Raw genomic sequence first — 21,543 nt, 5'->3', positions numbered from 1 at the left:
CTTTCTTATCCATGAAAATTATTGTATAAGGGATTCAGGAAGATACGTTTGTAAGGGAATCTTCACTGATTTTAACTGCTCAAGTTGTGTGTTTATGCACCTGTGTGCACTACTCAGTTACCGGAGCCATTGCTGCCAGCTCCTTTAAGTTTTTGTGATTATTTTTCGATGTTTACATGGGTTTACTATTAAATTTATTATCAATTGTATAAATATTTGACAGTCTTTTCTAAGTGGAACCTCACCCCCTTTGGGATGTATTTTCTATGCTATTTTCCTTATATTGGACCATGGGAAGAGAAACATACAGCCTTGGGACAGGGATTTCAATGTCAGGAACCATACCCTTTTGGGCCAAAAAGGTGCAATTAGAATGTAGTTGAACCCATCCTCTCAAATCTTGGCAAGGACTTTCCCTAGCAAGGGCATTAGGGGAAAGGAATAGAACAAAGTTCTTTGCCATGTCAACTGGAAAGCATCTCCATGTCAACTGGAAAGTGGGAATGAATATCCACTCCAGCCAAAGGACAGAACTGGAGGCACTGAAGCAAACAGGTCCACTTGGGGTTCTCCCCAATCGTGGAACACACAAACTAGATAAGACTATTTGTGAGCAGATGTGTCACCTCGGCTGAGGATGTCTGCTGTCCCATTTGCCACCCTCTGCTCAGGATGTCTGCTATCACATATGTGGATAGCCTCCAAGGAGACAGCATGTACCAAAGGAGGAACTTTTCCAAACAGAAGGAGACAGAGACAGTATCTAAATACTAGTTTGGTGTAGTAGTTAAGTGCGTGGACTCTTATCTGGGAGAACCAGGTTTGATTCCCCACTCCTCCACTTGCACCTGCTGGAATGGCCTTGTGTTAGCCATAGCTCTTGCAAAGGTTGTCCTTGAAAGGGCAGTTGTTGTGAGAGCCCTCTCAGCTCCACCCACCTCACAGGGTGTCAGGGTGATATAGGAGATTGTAAGCCACTCTGAGTCTCTGATTCAGAGAGAAAGGCGGGGTATAAATCTGCAATTCTTCTTCTCCCTGCATTTTTATGTAGAACTTTGTTGTAGTATTGTCTGTGGTTATTAGCACTTTTTTGCCTGAGACTAGGGCTACAAAATAAACCAAAGCATATTTGACTGCCCTGAGTTCCAGAAAGTTAATATGCATGTTATGTTCAGAGGAGGATTAACATCCACTGACCTTATTGGCACCACAGCATGTCCGCAAACATGAATGTCATGAGGGGCCATCCCAAACATGGAGCCAGTTAGGAAGTTCCCCATCACCCTAAGGAGGTGACCATCACCCTAAGGAGCAGACTATGGCTCCAAGAATGGACAAATTCCACCAAGGAAGATCACTGGTGGATCCCAAGAATACAGTTTTGAAGGGGCTTCATGAATCATTGAGCAAAGGGGCCTACAGCAATAGTACAGGCCATGAGGCCTAGAAGCCTTGGTACAGACTTCTTAGAATGAAATCTACCACAATCAAATCTTTTGACCATAGCTCATATGGGGGCTGTCCTACTCAGCAGGAGAAAGGTCTTGCCACCATCAGTGTCTAGGAATGAATAAGATGGGCAGAGTTAGGTATAAAATAGATTTATCCCAATTGCTCTGGAGATCCAAGGAAGTCAGGGTTGAAACAGCTAGACAAATGTGATCTGCTAGTTGATCTGGGAAAGGCATAGGAAAAGCAAGTCATCTAGGCAGAGGTAGACAATGAAGCCCCTTAGGCACAGGTGAGCAACCACTGCTGGCTGACATGAACTTTGTAAATATTCCGGGAGCAGTGGCCAAACCAAAAGAGAGGCAGCATGCTGGTAGTAGACCTGGCCGCATTGAAAATGAAGGAACTTCCTAAATCCTGAGTGTATGGTGATACAGAAGGAGGCATTTTAAGGTCAATAACAGCAAACCAGACATAGAAGAGACCCAAACTTATGACCTTGTGTAACATGGTCATGCAAAATTTAGGCACTGGGCAAGGCTTTTTTGGTAGCAAAACCCCAGCAGGAACTCATTTGCATATTAGGGCACACCCCTGATGCCAAGCCAGCCAATGGAGAAAACAGAGGTTTTGCTGTGTAGTTCCTGTGCAATTGAACAAGCCTTGCAAAGCAAGCTGTTATGCAGAAGGAAGCAAGATATAGGGAGAAGGAAGCAGATGACAGCCAGTTGCTCAGGGGCCTGATAGGAAATCTCCAGGGGTCTGAAATCTCCAGACTGCATGTTTGACACCCCTGGTTTAAATGAAAACCCTTCTCAGGCAATTCCCCCCTTTTTCCAAGCCATTGCAAGCTGTGGCCAGGAGAAAGGGGGAAAGGAAGTATTTTCCTGAACAATCCTTGCCCTCTTTTTCCTAGCCACAGCTCACTGCAGCCAGGAGAAAGAGCGAACTGAAGTTGCTGGACCACTTCAGTTCATGTGGAGCAAGTTTGGGGTTCAGTCCATGGGCTGCCTCGGACTCCAAACCATCTTTTTTAGGTTTGTGCCCATCCCTACCTGCCCAAGCATGGTCCCATGTGGGACTGCACAGAACCACAAAGATGAAAACAAAGTGGTTGCAAATCCAGAATCAAAAATTGATTGGAACATAAAGACACACCATTTGACTTATTTATTAATTAACTTCCAAAAGTTGAGAATGATGTTACTGAACTGTATAAGGATTATGCATCAGATGCAGATAGAATTTCCAAATACCTCGTCTACTTTGACTGTATGCAGCTCTGTTCGTTAGGCTCAACTGCAAATAAGATCATTGCTATGCTTCTTCGTTTAGAAAGATAAATTTTACATGGAACATATTAAAATGATCATAATTTTATGAGTAACAGCAGACACAGTAGTTCTCCAGACAGAAACAAAAGTATTACATGTCGGAATGTCACATGATATTACAGAAACATTCTGTGTATATTCAGTCAGCAGGAGACAATAAAAATGAGAGGGAGTTGTATATTTTTCAAATATAAATTTATGCACTCACTGCATACATTTGGATTCCCTTTTAATCTGTGCTTCACACAGTAAAGCTTGGACCTGTTTTTGGAAGAGAAAGGGTTGTAGTGCCATTACAAAAGATGTGTAAATAGTCATGACTGTGTTAGTCTGCCTAGAACAAGGAGCCAAGTAGAAGAATGTGTATTGTGGTATTTGAAAACAGTGAAGGCTTTATCTTGGTTCCATTCTGAAATGACTGTAAACATTTTCAAGGAGACTATATAGCAGGGTGAACCATAGCTCTCGACAAAGAGATGAAATGATTGTGAGGCTCATGATTCTTGCACTCCTAATTTGGGAGGAGAGCCTCCAGGTCCAGAGAAGTTTACAAACACCTAAAATAGAGAGACACTGAACTGTGATATCAGTTTCGAGTGCTTGGGACTTATTTTCTGAGACTCTTTCTCTTTACCTGTTGGATGGTGAAGTGTTGCTGTATTTTTGCTATCTTATGAGTATGCATTACATATTAACATCTATTCTACTTTATAAATGTTGTATTCCTTTAAGAGGATCGTTATTTCTGTCATGGTCTGGTTTCTTTTGCTGGCTTTGTGCTGGTCAGACCCATTTTCTTTTTGAACTGCAGAGTCCTGTGAGCAAAAATTCTACTTTGTGAGCTACTGGCATTAAAGTTGTGAGCTGCTGCATAAATTATTGTGCTCTGGGGCCATTTTTCCTGAGCTAAGACAAAAATGTGGGAGCTGAAGGCTAAAAATCTCTGAACAAGCTCATGCTAACTCAGCTTAGAGGGAACACTGGTACAGACTGTGTTTCCTGCTTTTGGTATGCTTTAATTTCTGAATGATGGCAGTCGTTGGGAAGTGCTGTGCTTGGGTAGCTGTTAGGGCTTTCAAACAATTAAAGAAATTAAACTGAAATAATTAAATTGATTCAATTTGCCAAACAACCCTATATGAGAAAACCAGAACAGCATAAATAATTCTAAATCTCAACATGGCCAAGTCTGTGCCTATTTAAATCCAGATATTGAAGCCAAGAGGAGACAAGGCCGCTTTCTACAAACTTGAGTGTTTTTTTGGAGGGGGGTTATTGTTGTCAAGTTCCAACTGACATGGCAACCCCATTAGGTTTTCAAGGCAAGAGGGACTCATAGGTGGTTTGCCTTTGCCTCCATCCATGAAGTAACCCTGGTATTCCCTGGTGGTCACCCATCCAAATACTAACCTGGGCCAATACTGTTTAGCTTCCAAAATCTGACAAGATTGGGCTACCCATGTCAAGAAACCTGAGAAATGCCCCATGAAAAATATGACATAAAAAGGGTTACCCCGTCCCCCCCAAAACACAGAAACAGTTAGGGTTGCCAAGTCCAATTTAAGAAATATCTGGGGACTTTGGGGGTGGATCCAAGATCAAGGCTGTGACAAGCATAACTGAACTCCATAATTGGCCATCACATTTAAAGGGCCATCACCTTTTCAATGCCTTCCTTCCATAGGAAATAATGAAGGATAGGGGCATCTTCTTTTGGGGCTCATAGAATTGGACCCCCTGATCCAATCATTTTGAAACTTGGGGGATATTTTGGGGAGAGGCACTAGATGCTGTACTGAAAATTTGGTGCCTCTACCTCAACAAACAGCCCCCCCCCCGAGCCCCAGACACCCGCAGATCAATTCTCCATTCTTTTCTATGGGAATAAATCTTCATAGGGAATAATAGAGTTCCCAGCAGACATTTCCCTCCCCTCCCCCTGCTTTCTGACGACCCTGAAGTGGGGGGGAGGGTTTCCAAACCGGGGAATCCCCTGACCCCACCTGGGGATTGGCAACCCTAGAAACAGTGCATTTTTCTGGGTAGAGGGAAGGAGAGGAGGAAGCAGGAAAAGAGTGAGGATATGGGGACTCTCTTGGAAGGGAATTTTCCAACAGATTTGGCAACCTAAGGGGAACTAAGTTGGGACCTTAGTTGGGAAATCCAAGGTGTTTCCAAGAGAAGTCCAGGTCAGCAATCCTAGAAGGAAAGAGGAAACAGGGATAGAGGCTAAGCGAAAGAGGAAATAGTGAGAGATAGGGAAGTAGGTCCTTGCAGGTTCCCACTTTACATATTTCAACAAACACTAGAATGAACTCACTCCATGAACGCAACATGAATGAATAACACATTCTCCTACTGTTCCACTAGTAAGGAACAAGGTTTTATGAGTTTACCAGGAATACACATCTATTAACCTGAATGTGAATGAGATGCCTCCTCTGCAGTCAATTATATTCCAGTAATAAACAGACAAAATGGAAAATTGTATTGAATTTTCTCATGTATGAAAGCATAAATTGCTTTCAATCTACTTAATGTTTTTATCTACAAGAATCTCATTACTCTATTGAACAGTTCAGATTGAAAAACAGTTCTAGAAAATGACTGAACTAATTGCAAACCTGACACATTTTAGGAGTTAATAAGCAAAATATTTTTAGGAATGCCCAGATAATGTTACCTGGGGTATAATTTAAGAACAGTACTATATCTCCACACAACAGGTTTACATTGGTTCAGTACCCAAGAAATTATACCATATAAATGTCACTTACTTCCATCATAGCCTGCTATTCAAAGTGGACAGGAATTTGTGTGCCAACCCTGAAAAATGCATATCCTTAATACTCTTTTTGCTTATAATTATTATGGTTAAAGAAGGGAATACAGATATTTTCTCATTTTATTTTGTGTTGCTTGAAACCAGTTAACCACTATGTTTATTGGTGATAAAAACAAACAGAAATTGGTTTTATTTGGCATATTTTGTGGGGGAGGGGAACCTTTGTTCCTAGCACAGGTAAAAAAAAAACAGATTTAGATATGCAGAAACCCACCATATGGAAGATTGGCCTTTTATTCTAAGAGAAAACTGAATTATTGCCAAATAAATAGCCAAAGCACAAGTCAAGGTCCATTTTCTCTTCTATAAATCTGACCAGGCTTGCAGAAGAATAAAACATGAATATTCAAGCTTAGCAGCAACTTAGAGACCAAGAGGATTTCTGGAGAATAAGCTTTGGGGTACAAGTTTTTGAAAGTCTTAGTTCTAGGGTTGCCAAGTCCAATTCAAGAAATATCTGGGGACTTTGGGGGTGGAGCCAGGAGACATTGGGGTGGAGCCAGGAGCAAGGGCGTGATAAGCATATTTGAACTCCAAAGGAAGTTCTTGCCATCATATTTAAAGGAACTGCACACCTTTTAAATGCCTTCCCTCCTTTGGAAATAATGAAAGATAGGGGCACCTTCTTTTGGGGTCATAGAATTGGACCCCTTGATCCAATCATTTTGAAACTTGGACGGTATTTTGGGAAGAGGCACTGGATGCTATGATACAAATTTGGTGCCTCTATCTCAAAAAACAGCCCCCCAGAGCCCTGATACCCACAGATCAATTATCCATTATTCTATGGGAATTGATCTTCATAGGGAATAATGGAGTGGCCAGCAGACATTTCCCCCCCCCCTTCTGCTTTCTGATGACCCTGAAGTGGGGGAAGTGCCTCCAAATCAGGGGATCCCCTGTCCCTACCTGGGGATTGGCAACCCTAAGCTCAGAAGGCAAGTTCACCCAGTAACACTGCTTAGAACAGCAGCCTTAATTCAGCATGCCTACTTCAAAGAGCGCTCCCAAATCAGCGTGCACAAGGTTGGGGCAGCTCTCTTCAGCAGGAAACAGAGGCACTGCGATCTTTCTTGCGCCTAGTAGGGAGTAAGCTCAGCTGAAACACTGGGATTTGCTTCCAAGTAAATGTGCAAAAAGAAGAAGATTATGAAGAAGTGGGATGACGGAAGCCTGTGGAATGCAAAATGGCTGCAAATTGATCCCAGCGGGTTCTCTGTGTAAATGCCGGGATTGGGAAGTGAAAGAGAGGAGCCAGAAAGCGCGGGGGGGCGGCAATCCTACAAGGGCTAGGCAGTATGCAGTTAACTTACCACTCCCCCCCTGCCCCGCTCCAGGAGGCCCTCCTACCTTTGTGTGCGTGACTGCAACCAAAGTTCCCTTCAGAAGATCAGACGAAGGGGGCTTTGAATCTTGAAAGCTGTTTATAACCCTAAAAATCTTGGTGGTGTTCCTGGACTCGGCTTGGCTCTTCTCGTGCAGAGGAACTGAGCTCTCCACCTCTTAAGCAACTGCTCACAACGGAATCGCTCCCAGACGCCATACCCCCACCCCGCTTCCAGATTTTTGGAAAGCGGGGGAGAAGGGGGCTAATCCTGGGGTCCCCCGCCAGGGTGGGAGGTTTGGGAAGCCTACTTCGTTCCCTTCATCAGATACCATATTGGTAAGCTTTGACTTTCAAACAATTATACCCTGAAAATCTTGTTGGTCTCTAAGGTGCTAGTGGACTCAAATCTAGTTCCTTCTACTGCTGACCAACATGGCTGCCTTCCTGAAACTATCATCAAGATTTCATGTTTAATTATCATCAGAGAGTTCTGGAATACAAATGAGTCCATAGCATTCATGACGAACCAATCTAAGTAGCCTTCCACAACAGCAGGATCTCAAAAAGATCACATAATTGTAAATTTTATCTGATCAAACATAGTGGGCCAAGGCGGTAAGTATACTTTTTTTCAAAAACACATCCAAAATTGCTCCTTGAAGCAGTACTTGAATGTTTTAGCTGCTATTTATATTTTATTTCATAGAATGTCTCATTGTCAATCTCTTATTACACTTTCCCAGAATTTTCTGGCAGCCCGAAAGACTCATGGGAAGAGTTAGAAAGGGTTGTTTCTAAGATTTTCTCTGTGATTACAAAATAATCCATTAACATAGAATCATAGTGGAATTTTCTGCATGCCAGAAAAACACCTGTTCCAAGGTTTTATCAATAAACTTTCGGGTACGCATCAAAACAGTATGCTTTTCCTACATATGAAATATTTCATGTGTTCACTCTAAAAAGCTATGTTGCAGCTTCCTTGCATCTGTATACTGTATATTAACAATATGAAAAAAGTCCTTCTAGGATGATCTACATTAGAGATAACTGAAACACATTCTGCTGTTTTGAGACAGGGAAAAAATAAGGCTCTCAATAGTGGTAAATTAATATATATAATACTAAAGCAAATAATGAACAGTTTGTGGCTCTAACAATACTCCAAAATCTACCCTTCAAACCACCCTGTTGCAATGGATCCAAAGTAAAGACTGCAGCAGAGGACACTTCTGAACACAAAAAGGAGAGGGGCACAACTGAGCTCAAACACATCATCATGCATTCCACATTGTTCCCCAAAGTCACCCAAACCTCAAAAACAGCTTTCTGAGTGGCAGAATGGATGAAAGGCTGCAGAAGACAAGATTGATCTACTCTAGTGATGTGTGTTTGGTATAAATTGAGCCAAATAAAAACCCAAGAAATACCTTATCAGTATTTTTCGGTTATTTATTCAGCAGAATACAAATTCTCTAATCTGTTTCAACTGCCAATATAACCAAGCCAAATAAAAGCCCATGTTATAATAAAAACTTGGAGAATTTAAAAAGTCTGTTAAAATGCCTGAATTCATTTGCCAAATTGTGCCATTGCCACTGTCATGGGATGGGCCAGCATTGAAAAGGCGTTTAAAGAGGTCTCTTCAGATGGCTTCTACTGTCGCCACAGTGGCAGTGGCGTGTCTCAGCAAGAGAAGGTACTCATAAATACTGTTTCTTCTCCATTGAAAGCAATGGAGGATGCTTTCTTTGGGAGCCAACCCCATCTTCTTTGGGAGCCAATCCAATTTTTTTTTAACTTTTTTTTTGGGGGGGTGAGGAGAAGCACCAGTAGGCATGCTGCATATTTGGTGCCTATCTCAAAAAGCAGGCCCCTCTCAAGGTCCCAAACACCCCCAGATAGATTCCCCATTATACCCTATGGAGAACCATACCGATAGGGTTTAATGGAGCCAAATAAATTTAGGTTTCTTGAATATTTACCCAAATTCCAATAGTGATACTGGGATCTGGGAATTTCAGGAAATACCAACTGTTTGGGGTCCAATAGACCTGAGCCCCACCCCCTCCCCCCCAAAAAACACCATTTCTTCCCCCTGCACAATCCTAATCTACTCCATGAGCAGAGCTCCACTCACAAATCATTGGATCCAGCCCACTGTTATTATGACTTTTTCCTTGAATGGAAGAATATAAAGTTTGAAGCAGACTGGACATTGTTCTTCTGCAAATCATCATTGTATTACAATATATTGCTTAGACTTGGGAGTTTGAAGTAAAGATAAACTTTTAAAAAGAAAATTAATCTTTTACATTATTATTCTAAAGAGCCGTAAATCCAGTATTCTCCTCACCAGTCTTCCTCTTTATCCTAAAAAGTTTTTATCTAAGCTTTCCCCAAATCCCAAAATAATTATAAAGTTGTGACAGTATCCTCACCATGCTCATTTTGCCTGCAAGGCAATTGGCAGGTACCCTTTGTTCTCAGGTAGCAAATTGCATTCAGGTTTGTCTCATCTCTGCTAAATGAGTAATAAAAGTCAAGTTCTAAACAGAATGTCTGGAGCTTGATAGATAACAATGTAAAAACCAAGCAGTGGAAATGTAAAAATCAGTGAGACCAGATGTTAGTAATTACATCTAAGCTATTTGAAAGGCAGAGAAGAAAAACAAGGTGGAGGAAAGCCCCTCACAATACAATTGAGAATAAAACCTGAGGGCAATCAATAGGTTTGAAACAACCTCCAAGGATACCAGGAAAAGATCTTTGGGACAATCTCTTAAAATTATATTGGTTTTCATGAAAGAAGAACTTTGTACACTGTGGAACTTTAAAAAAAACAAATCAGCTTACATTTCCTCCATACAGATAAACAGCAGGGGTATTTCAAATAAAGCTTAAACAGCATTCAGGTTCTTTTAGTTATTTTGTGACAAGTATGGGCAAAAATGACTCCCTAAGTCACATGCAAGCTTCCAAGCTCTTATATGTAATTCACAACAACCCATTCAAACAACCATATGGCTTGCCAAATCAGCTCCAGTTTACAATTTATTTTTTCAATGCTTTATCTTTGTTATATTATAAATTTGAAAATCACCTGAATTTCTTTGGCAATATAAAAATTAGGAGAATGGTTACTACTAGTCAATGAAGAGCTTTACATTCCATTATACAAATCTTTGTAGTATGTCATTATTTGTTACCATATTATTAATCAGCACACAGAACACTATTCTATACTGCAGGGGTGGCCAACGATAGCTCTCCAGATGTTTTTTACCTACAACTCCCATCAGCCCCAGCCATTGACCATGCTGGCTGGGGTTGATGGGGGTTGTATGCAAAAACATCTGGAGAGTTACCGTTGGCCACCCCTGCAGTATAGAATGACTACCGTTGGCCACCCCTGCAGTATAGAATGCTATACTGTATGACTAAGTAACACATCTGCTAAATTAGTAGGGGCTATTCTCTTAGCCTGCTCGTCAATAATGCATTTAACTAGATGACTGGTCCTTGGAATTCACCATTGGAGCCATTGAGAGTGCTATTTTGTACTGTACTAGGAGAGGGATGTGTTGCAAAGTCATGTTAGCAACTTGAATCTATCAGAATCTTTCCACAGGGTGGGTTTCTGCCTACAAAATGTTCTGGTGGGTCCAAGTGAATACTTAGTAGTCTGGATTACTATGTTAAAATATTCTGAATGACTATGTGTAGAGACAAGTTCCCTCTTTGCTAGACTAATGTATCACAGATTTACACACCAATATTATCACTGGAAAAGCAAAACAATGCTTTGGTGTAGGAATACTGAATGACTATGTTCAGATTAGATGCATGTACAATGTAAAAAAAGGTTCCAGTGAGCTATGATGAAAATAACCCTTTTCACCTTTTCCAACAGGCAGGTTAATTACTTGACCTTGCCTGTCTTACTAATTTTCTGGAACTGATTTGCACAAATAACAGAAAGATTGTGATCTGTTGCCATTCTGTAATGTTAGAGAGAAGCCTACAGCTATGACTGGCAATGTCTCTCTGGGAATTTTACTGAATACATTATGAAATAGTTTGAGAAACAATACCTATCAGACTCATGTCCATGTAAACACCATAATAATGTGAAGACTTGACACGCATTAAGCATTCTTAAGTGAGGATATCTACTGTACCTCCCCTACTGACACACATCAAGGCTTTCAATTTGAAGAAAAATACTCCTACAGACTGCAGAATTTGGATGTTTCTTTATAAAGACTAGAGTCTTTGGTGGAATTACAGATGAACTAAAATTCAAGCAATCCCCTTTACATTACTGTGCATGTATTCTCTCTTTCATCTACAGAATTAATGTCACTAAGATAATGGGATGTGTTATATTACTTTTCTAATATGCCTTTGAATATTGTATCCCTTCCTTGTTATTTTCTTATTGAGCTAATTTGTGCTGATGGTTCTGTAGAGTTTACTAACCTGTGGTTTTGAGTGGCTGTACCTAACTGATCCACTGACGTAGTCTTCAGGGTGCATAGCAGGACCAGTCAGACTAAAGGAGTCTTTATATTAAAGAAGGTATGTCCCAAATCTATAGGTATCTCCTCCAGTCCATCTGACTGGGAATTTACTTAAATTGATCCTCACACTAGTATTTTTCAGTAATAAGATAGCTTGCTGTAGTTATTTGTAAACAGCAAGAGGCAGAGAAGAATAAACGGCTTTTATTAATTATTTTAAAATAGAAGTACCTGATATTTTAACTAAATATTCCTGATTTAAAACAAAACATTAATTTTATACAAATATGTAAATCTCTAAATACTCAAATCTCTATAAACCATGTTTAAGATCCATCAACACTCTGTGGTATGCTTTTCTATGTAAAAATATCTGATGTCCCATAAAAATGAGAGGTCTTCACAGACTTCCATACTTAGAAATGGAGCTAAAACTCTTATCATTTTTATTCCCTTAGATGCTAATGTTCTAGTCTAGTGATGAAAACAGATAAACCAAGCAGACATTTCTATTTGTCCCTGACCTGCTTAACTTCAAATAGGCATGTCACAAACAAAAACAAATAATGTCTTGACTCGCCAGAAATTAAAGATAGTTAGTGGCTTCAATTTTATCTCATTGCTCATAATGGTTGCCAGAGTATAATCAAAGAATGCTTCAAATCTGCTAGAAGTAGATCAGGCATTCCATTTAGCCACTAGAACAATAGTACATGTAAAATAATACAAAAATACCTGTATGTAAACTTGGAAAAATTATAAATAAGGAAGAACTTCCTCATCCATGCAAAGTATACTAATTATGCTTGTAATAGGGTTGCCAAACCTGGCTTAGAAAATTTATGGAGATTTGGGGCAGTGCCTGGCAATGGTGGAGTTTAGAGAAGGCAGGGAACTTCACAATGATATGTCATAGAGTCCATCCTCTAAACCTGCCATTTCTTCTAGCATAACTGATCTGGTGCAGAATGTGGCAGCCAGGCTGCTGTTGGGGCTCTCCATGCGGGAGCACATACAGCCTGGGTTGCGGACACTGCACTGACTGCCAGTGGTATACTGGATTTGCTACAAGGTACTGGTTATTACCTTTAAACCCCTATATGGCCGAAGACCTGCTTACCTTAGGGACCGTCTCTTCCCACATGTTCCCCAGGGAGTACTTAGATCAGGAACACAAAACTTGTTATCGATACCTGGGCCAAGGGAGGCAAGATTGAAAACAACGTGAGAAAGAGATTTCTCAATTGCTGCCCCTCATTGGTGGAACCAACTGTCTGAGGAGGTCAAAGCCTTGTGTGACCTTGCCCAGTTCTGCAAGGTTTGTAAGATGACACTGTTTCAGTTTCACACTGTTTCACAGAAGGTGGTGGTGGCTACAAGCATAGACAGCTTCAAGAGGGAAATGGATAAGCATACAGAGCAGAAGTCCATCAGTGGCTATTAGCCACAGCTTATTGTTGGAACTCTCTGTCTGGGGCAGTGATGCTCTGTATTCTTGTGCTGGGGGGGCACAGTGGAAGGACCTCTTGATGGCATTTGGGGTTTTCTTGGCCACTGTGTGACACAGTGTTGGACTGGAGGAACCATTGGCCTGATCCAACATGGCTTCTCTTATGTTAGCATTTAACTGAAATGCTGACTACCACCAAGACGCTAGATCCAATGGATGCTAAGATTATTGAACGTCATCTTAAATCTGTATCGAAATTAGCACCAAATTATATTAAACTATTTAATGCTTTTAATGTAAATGTTTTTATTGTAAGTTATGTGTTGTGAGTCACCCTGAGCCTGCTTTGGCGGGGAGAGTGGGATATAAATCCAATAAAATAAAATAAAAAATAAAATATCTCTGTAGTCTAGAGTAGGTATGAGCACGAATTGAAGCACGAATCATGATTCATGCCTTAAATAATTGATTTGTGGTTTGTTCCTAATCATTTCGGGTACTCACACTATGCATGACTCACAAAACAAAGGGTTTTTTTTTGTGGTTTGTCTGTGTCATTATCAGCTGGGGATCCACCTTGAATGCTGTGACGTGCCCAGCATGGTGAAATCACCAGAAGCTATGTTATTGAGTCAGGCATGTCATCCTGGCAAACGTGTCCAATGCAATGACAACACACCTGGGTGACATCATTGCGATGGTGCTTTCTAGCCCTCTTGGGAACTGTTCCAAACCTCTGCAACCAAATGCAGCAACGAACCATGATTCATTCAGAAAATAAAAAACACGAACCAAGCCGAACCACCAAATCAATCAAACCAACAAACCACAAAATAAAATGAACCAGCATTTTTGCGTTCTGTGCCCATCTTTAGTCTAGAGATCAACTGTAATTCCAGGAGATCTCCAGGCCTCATCTGGAATCTAGTAATTATAGCCTGAAAGATAGCAACTTGTACAGTAAATAAGCCAGCAAGGCAAGATGTAAATTCTTCTTGATAGAATCAGTAAACAGTAGTGTTTTAAAAATGTAAGGCCACCATGTAGCTGTCTTGAATAATGTAGTACTTGAGGCAGCAAAATGCATTTATGCACGCATAGTATGCCTAACTGCGCAGACACATATATTAGAACAGAAAAAAGAACCAAACTGACAAACTGTGTACTGACATTAAAACTACTGTTTAGTTTGATTACCAGAATAGTCTGTCAGTTCAGTGTATCATGGATTCTTATTTTCTTACCTGCCAAAATTGTGAAAATGGGATTCAGAAAGAATAGCAAGGGATGCGGGAAGTTGATGAGCTGGGTTCAAGAAGCATTTAGGCCTGCCCTCTTTAGAGGATTACTGAACTGTTAAATTCAATAGTGTTATACATATATTTAAACACTTGCACAGAACTGGAACACAACTTTCACTAGATCTCAAAAAGATTTTTTTCACCCTTCACAGCATTTTGTGGCTCTCCTACCATGCAGGAATCAGAAGTTTGTTCTCTAGCCCGCTTAACATAATTACTCTTCACATTCATTTATATAAATGAGAAAATAATTAGTGAAGCATCAAAAATATTTATTTTTAGATGTAATGATTGGCCTTCTGTGACAGACTGTACTTTAAAAGCTTAGAAGTGCTGTGTAAGCAGATAAAGGACTGTGAAGGGTTAATTCTTCACAGAGCCAGAGAGCCTTTTCAGCCCTAGCTGAGAAGACTCAAGTGCTTACAGTTTTGGAATTCAGACCTCAGAGCAGTTTAACTCCGATAGAAAAACCAGAGGTAAGGGTAAGGAAGGTGCTCTATTAGGAGCTAAGCATCCATCACTGTGGTAGCTGCCCAGTTCCAAACTGGATTAATATTGCCTGCCTTTCAACACAAGTCTATTATGATTTAAGAGCAAGATTTATCATAGAACAAAGTAAGCTTTACCACAGAACAAAATCAAAGTGGAGTTGATAACTCATGATCTTTGTTAAAAAGTCAGCCCTCTTGGGGGAATTTTCAATGGTCTTAATTATAATTCCAGGTAGGATAATCAATTACAAACATATTGGGGTCAGGGGGAGCTAGGGAGGCAATATGAAGCAATAGGCCTAATCTCCGCTTTCTTCCCTTCTCACACACACTCCACACATCATAGTTGGCCAGTTCATTCTCAGAGGTTGGAGGGTATTTGGAAGTTAAGAGCACACATACACAGGGTGATACAGGCTTCAGATGCCAATAAATGTCTCACATTCCAAATGTAGAAGAGAAACAGAATGAGATGGGAGGGGGGATGATAACCCCTCCACCCAAGCCAGCAGCTGTCCTGGGATGCAAAAGCCTCCCTCTTAAATGTAGATTCCAGCTTCTAGATTCTAACTTTTGCTTCTTCAAGAGCCAGTTTGGTGTAGTGGTTAAGTGTATGAACTCATATCTGGGAGAACCAGGTTTGATTCCCCACTCCTCCACTTGCAGCTGCTGGAATGGTCTTGGGTTAGCCATAGGTATCACAGGAGTTGTCCTTGGAAGGGTAGCTGCTGTGAGAGCCCTCTCAGCCCCATCCACCTCACAGGGTGTCTGTTGGGGGGGGGAGATATAGGAGATTGTAAGCCACTCTGAGTCTCTAATTCAGAGAGAAGGGCAAAGTATAAATCTGCAGTCGTCTTCTTCTAGAAGCTGACTTCTTTTGGCCCTACTACCAACTTGGCTTAGGTAAGAAACCAAGTTTTAAACAATTGTTCACTTCTCTTCTGCTTTGATATCAGGTCTGCATTTCAGCAACGGAAGGCCTGTTCCTTTCTTTTCCTTTCTTTGTTCCAATGTTTCTTCTTGACAGCTCTTTAGTAATGCTTGACTTGATATGCCTGCCTCATGTAAAACACTGAAAATGTTAAACATTTCTGGAGGTAAAGGAAAGCAAAGTGTGAAAACTGACATCCCATTTGTTTTGACTGAAACAGCAATTCTCCATCACTTTAATGTAGGAGTTCAGCTAAGAATTTCACTTAGAAAAAAATGACTCTCTTCACAGACAAATAAAATACCCTAGACAAAAATACTGAAGAAGCAAAGAAATAAATATGTGTAATATAAGCCAACGTAATGCACCTCCAGCATATCCCATACTACAAATATTGCCTGTTATGTCTGTTATACTTCTTAAAATGTCCATTATAAACTATTTGAGACAACAATAAATAAAATGTATGACAGAAATATAAACAACCTTTATGAAGCAGTGGAAGCAGCTCCATTAGCTCAGCCCCATAGGAAAAAAATACTATTTTATCATTATCACAGTTGAACGTTCTATTCCTCATAAAATGTTGGTATGCTGTCCAACCAGGTTGAAATTTTGTAGAGAGAGGCCACCTGGTGAGAAGCATAATCTGGCAGATCTGTTTTGTTTTTAAGGTGGTTCAATTTTTTAAAAACCATTCTTCAATATAGAGGCTGTTCACTGCTTGCAGCATTTTCTTTTGTACATCCAAAATGTCTTTCTAATTTTAATTATTTCAATAACAAAAAGTTCCCTGCTGTTGTGATCTGAAATCTATTTTGTATTGAATGAGGTAGGTGTTCATATCCAGTTGTTGGTTTTGTTTGTTTGGTTTAAGTGTGTAGGAAGTACAGGGAAAATCTACATGAAGCTTTGAATTTGTTTGAATATTACATTAAATTATACCGGATTCAACCAATCTTTCCACGAGTGAGGAAAGGGTCCACATCAACCAATGAAAATGGCTTTGCTGTAGAAAATGACATGGGCATGGACAGAAGTCATTAGGGTGGGGGCTAAGGTAAGGAGGAGAGTCTCGTGAGAGTCACTGGGAAATCTGGCAGGGTCCAGCCCTTGATGTATTTTTTCTACTGAATGAATATTTCAAATATCTGTTGTTATTCAGCAATACATTTAACATGAACTATTTATGTTACATTTAACTATTTATATTACAATACATTTAACATGAACCTGGCCCTAAGGACGTTCGATTTGCCCAACTAGAGCCAGGGCCTTTTCAACTCTGGCCCCTGCCTGGTGGAATCAGCTCTCTGTGGAGATCTGGGCCCTATCTGAGTTATTGCTATTTCATAGGGCCTGCAAGACAGAGCTGTTCCGCCGGGCTTATGGCAGTGGGTGTCCCATGATTCCATCAGTTGGCCTCTCTTGTGGGGACCTTGTGGTGACACTGTGTCCTCCTGCAGTGCTTTCTTATTACTACTACCAACATTTAATATGGGCCTATAACTATTTACCTTGTATAATGTGCCCTTCCTACCGGTGGTGCACTTTATTTACTGTTTTACTTGCTTAATTTTAATGTAGTGTCTTAACTCTGACCTATAGATTTTTAATTGTTATTATTGTATGTTGTGATCCGCCCTGAGCCCATTTATGGGAAAGGGTGGAATATAAGCCTACTAAATAAATAAATAAAAATATTTTCTAAATTTTGTTTCCTGAACAGCAGTCAAAATAAATATACTAAACTGGGGAAGCAACTTTGGGGTATACAAGATCCAGTTATCCTGACAGTAGAAACTGGTGACTTGGGGATAGAATGGCTTGGTTATATGGCTGGGGGAGTGTGACTGCTAGTCTTCAGCTGTCTCCTTGTTGGGGGGGGATAGGTGGTGGGTATGCGCCCCAGAAGAAAGCTGTCATTCCTATAGTCCTGGGCAAAGAAAGATACAATGGCAAGATGCAGACTAGCTGTTACAGAAAAAGGAGGCCTGGCCACTGGTGAGCCACTCTTCCTTCATGTCTGCCTCCAAGTCAACCTAGTTGCGCTGAGGCTGTGTCCCTTGACCTTAATGTTGTGGTACTGAATGCCAGGTCAGTAAATGGAAACAATACTGTCATTCAAGATTAAATCCTGATCTGACATGTATTATGGCTGAACTGACATGTATTATGAAGACCTCACTGGAGGAGGTGGGTGTGAAAATCTGAACCAGATGTGCCATCCAGGTTTCTCTGTACAGCAACAGGCTAGGCCAGGAAGATGGGAAAGCACGGTCCCAGTGGTCTTTCATGATTCCATATATTTGTCAAGATGCCCCCCACCTTAGTTACCAATGATTGTCTCAAGGCTCTGCCTGCCCTCTTGAATACAATTAGTGCTAAGTGCCCTCTTCACTTCGACACTGCCAAGCAGTCTTCCAGGTTTACTGGGGAACTAATCAACATGAAATGGAAGGGATAATGGATTACATGGTTGGCAGAAAATTCCAAATTAAACTGATCACACATAGCACACAGCCCATACTACAGGTGATGACAGCAAAAAACCAACATTTTTCTGCTAACATTGCATCTGCATGTAATCATCCAACTGAGCTGTTCTGTGTGGTCTGGGAGTGTTATGGACTGCACTTTTAAAAGCTTAGAAGTGCTTTGTAAACAGATAAAGCACTGTGTAGGGTTAATTTTTCACACAGCCAGAGAGCCTTTGGGGACAGGCTGTTCCAAGAGATCTGATTGGTTAGCATCAGCTGAGAAAGACTTCTGAACTGGATGCTGAGGAGAGATGCAGTCTGATTTCAGCCCTAGCTGAGAACAGTCCAATACTGACAGTTTTGGAATTCAGCCCTGACTGAGAGCAATTTAAAACAGACAGGAGAACTAGAGGAAAGATGGCAAGGAAGTTAGGGAAGTAGACTCCCATTCAGGCTGAAGAAAAGGGATAGATCTTCTAGTGAGAGAATTCCCCTACCCCATTAAACAAGGAGTTCGCTCTGAAGAGTAAAGAGATCCCTGGTCTGGTGTGGTTAGAAACTGCCTTTGGAGATCTTAAGAATAATAGAATTGGAAGGCAACCCCTAGTCCAACCCCCTGCACAATGTAGGACATTCACAAATACCTCCCCCTAACTTCACAGGATCAGCACTGCTGTCATATGGCCTCTATTTAAAAACCTCCAAGGAAGATGAGCCCACCACCGCCCAAGGAAGCCTGTTCCACTGAGTCAGTAAAAACTCAATATGAGAACTGGTGTTTCAAGACATAGTGCACCAGCCTTTTGGAAAGTAAATGTCTCAGAGAATATTCAAAGAAAGTGTACTGGAGTGTTCAGGAAAACATTGGAACAAAAGCCTCTCAACTTAAAGATTTTAAGTGAAGCCACCCTGAGCCTGCCTCGGCGGGGAGGGCGGGGTATAAATAAAATTTTATTATTATTATTATTATTATTATTATTATTAGTTCTAAGAAACTCTCATTAGCCTGAAATTTAAGAACTGAAGTCTGCCCATGTACTGATTTTAATTCAGAAATTTAAAATCTTGACTTCACCTGACCCTCTCCCTTCTGTGTTGAATAAAACATTTTGTTAATTTGAATAAAAATTTTTCTCAAGTGCTATTTAAGTTATATAAGTTAAAGAGGGCTCCCATTCCTTCCCTCAGATTCCTGGGATGAACAAACAGTCAGAATAGTATATTGTGACAGGGTGGGACTCTTCAGGAAAGAAGAAAAGAGACAACTAGGATGGCTGAGTCACAAAAGGGGAAGAAAAAGGGAAATAAGATTTTGCCTCTGAGGGAGGGAAGAGGACAGGGGGTCATATGGGGCTTTTACAATATATAGCACAGGGAATTGGATTCTGATCAGATGATGGCTCACTATGATCAATTTACAAACCATATTGTTCAGATCTGCTCTGGATTAGGTGCTGTCATGGATGCATGCTCAAATAATGTACCTTTGGCAGTAGCTTGTCCAATTTATATGGATACCTTTCAGCTTGTGGAGCCAAAGGATGTGAACAAGGTCCCTGAAGAGCTGTGACCTATAACCTTTGCTCTTGCGCCTTGCCCCTTCTGGTTGATAAAAGTTGCAACAAGGAGACTGATACCGTTTTCGCACACAGCTTACCTCGCGGTTACAGGAAGTGCCGCAGCTTTTGCGTAGCAAACATAAACTGGGTTTTAGCGGTTTACGTTTGCTATCCAAAAGCTGCGGCACTTCCTGTAACTTCGGTGCAGATGGTGGGAAATCCGACCAGATGCTGCAGAGAGAACAGGATTGTGACTGCGAGGTAAGCTGTGTGTGAAAATGGTCTGGCGGAGTAAGGGAAAATGCTTCTTAAATAAGTGAAAATGCTACTGTGTTGGAGAAACCCTGGACAGTGGCCTATCTTCCATTCTTTGGCAAGGTGCTTGAGTAGGTGGTTGTTTCTTATCTCCAGGGGTTCTTGGAAAAGACTGATTTTCTGGACGCATTTCAATCCAGCTTCAAGCCAAGATTGGGTACAGAGACTGCTTTGGTGAAAAAGCTGGCTGGATCCAAACCAGTTTCTATTATCAAAATTAGGGATGATTTGCAAAAACAATGGCCATTTCTGTGCTTACCATTCACTCCGACTTTTTTTTTCTTCCAGGCATTAGATTTGAGGTGATTAAGTTCATGGCAAAACAGCATCCAAAAACCCTGGGGCAACCAATGAAGGGAGGTAACATAATGCCAAGGGGGGGGGGGGAACAAAATAAAAAGAAGGCTGAATTTCATTTTAGTGCAGAATTGCTTAGAGGATATGGCAGTGGATATGGATTAAAATGAGAGTGCTAAAAGGGCCAATAGCTGTAAAATTAGTGTAGGGCTCTGTGATAATTAAATAAAGGATAATTAAATAAAGGAATAAAGGATATATTTAATAAAAATAATATGAATATTCTAATGCCAAGTCACATAGTAATTGCCATTTCTACTTAGAGAGGCAAAATTCCATTAATTTTGAAGTCCCAGGGACAAAATGGGGGTTTCCCCCTATTTTGGACAAAACTGAAATATATGCAATATTTACTACCCTATCAAATCTAAACTAATTTTGAAATTTTAACAAAATAAAATGTATCATTTACAACATATTTAGCCTGTAAAATTGCAATATTTGACATATTTATGGAACTTAAATGTTATAAATGCTTTAGCCTAGTACAACCAAACTGCAAATATACCCAGTACTTGAGAAAAAACTGCAAGCTGATGCACTTTATGCTATCTTAGCACATGTACCTTCACTTTGCTATCTGATAAAAGAGAGCTAAGTTCTCAGTGAAACTTTCCGTTATCTTCTGAGGCTTTAGTTGTTACTCTCCTGCCTCCTCCTTATTTTTGTTCTCCTTCATGCAATGTAAGCCAGTCTGTCAGTATATGTCTCATAGTGGTTTGAGGGAGAAATGAAAAGGTCGCCATGTCAGGTCAAAAGGACAATAGAAGGCATACAACTGTTGAGAAGCAAAAGAAGTCCTGCATGAATAGAAGTCCTCATGAATAGTATCCAAGTGGTTGTATCCCTACAGCATGACCATCATTGGAAAAATTGAAAAACAAAAGCCTTGTGAAAAAACAATTTTTCTAGCTTCTTCCTGGACCTTCAAATCTCTCCTCCTACCCCACTCCAACATATACAAACCATGTGCACCTGCTAAGAGTATGGAAATACCAGAAATTATCAAGTCAATGTTTACAAGAACTTAAAAATGAAGAGCAGACAATTAATTACATTACTGAGGGACAACCACTGAGACAGTAAATAAAATGCAGGGAATATGTATTCAGTTTCTTAATTATATTTGCTTAATTCCTTTAAGATCAAAACATTTGTATCTAAATAATTTTGTTCAAAAA

At 40.5% G+C, this 21,543-nt stretch overlaps 1 protein-coding gene across 3 annotated transcripts in view; it reads right to left on the bottom strand.

Moving 5' to 3' along the window:
• MARCHF1 (membrane associated ring-CH-type finger 1) overlaps positions 1–21,543 on the bottom strand; it is a 181,468-nt gene that overhangs the window by 104,582 nt on the left and 55,343 nt on the right. The window lies entirely within an intron of this gene.

Source organism: Heteronotia binoei, chromosome 9 (assembly GCF_032191835.1).
Source record: "Heteronotia binoei isolate CCM8104 ecotype False Entrance Well chromosome 9, APGP_CSIRO_Hbin_v1, whole genome shotgun sequence".
Classification (NCBI taxonomy): Eukaryota; Metazoa; Chordata; class Lepidosauria; order Squamata; family Gekkonidae; genus Heteronotia; species Heteronotia binoei.
The sequence above is the reverse complement of the archived record's forward strand: the minus strand, read 5'-3'. Positions and strand labels throughout refer to the sequence as shown.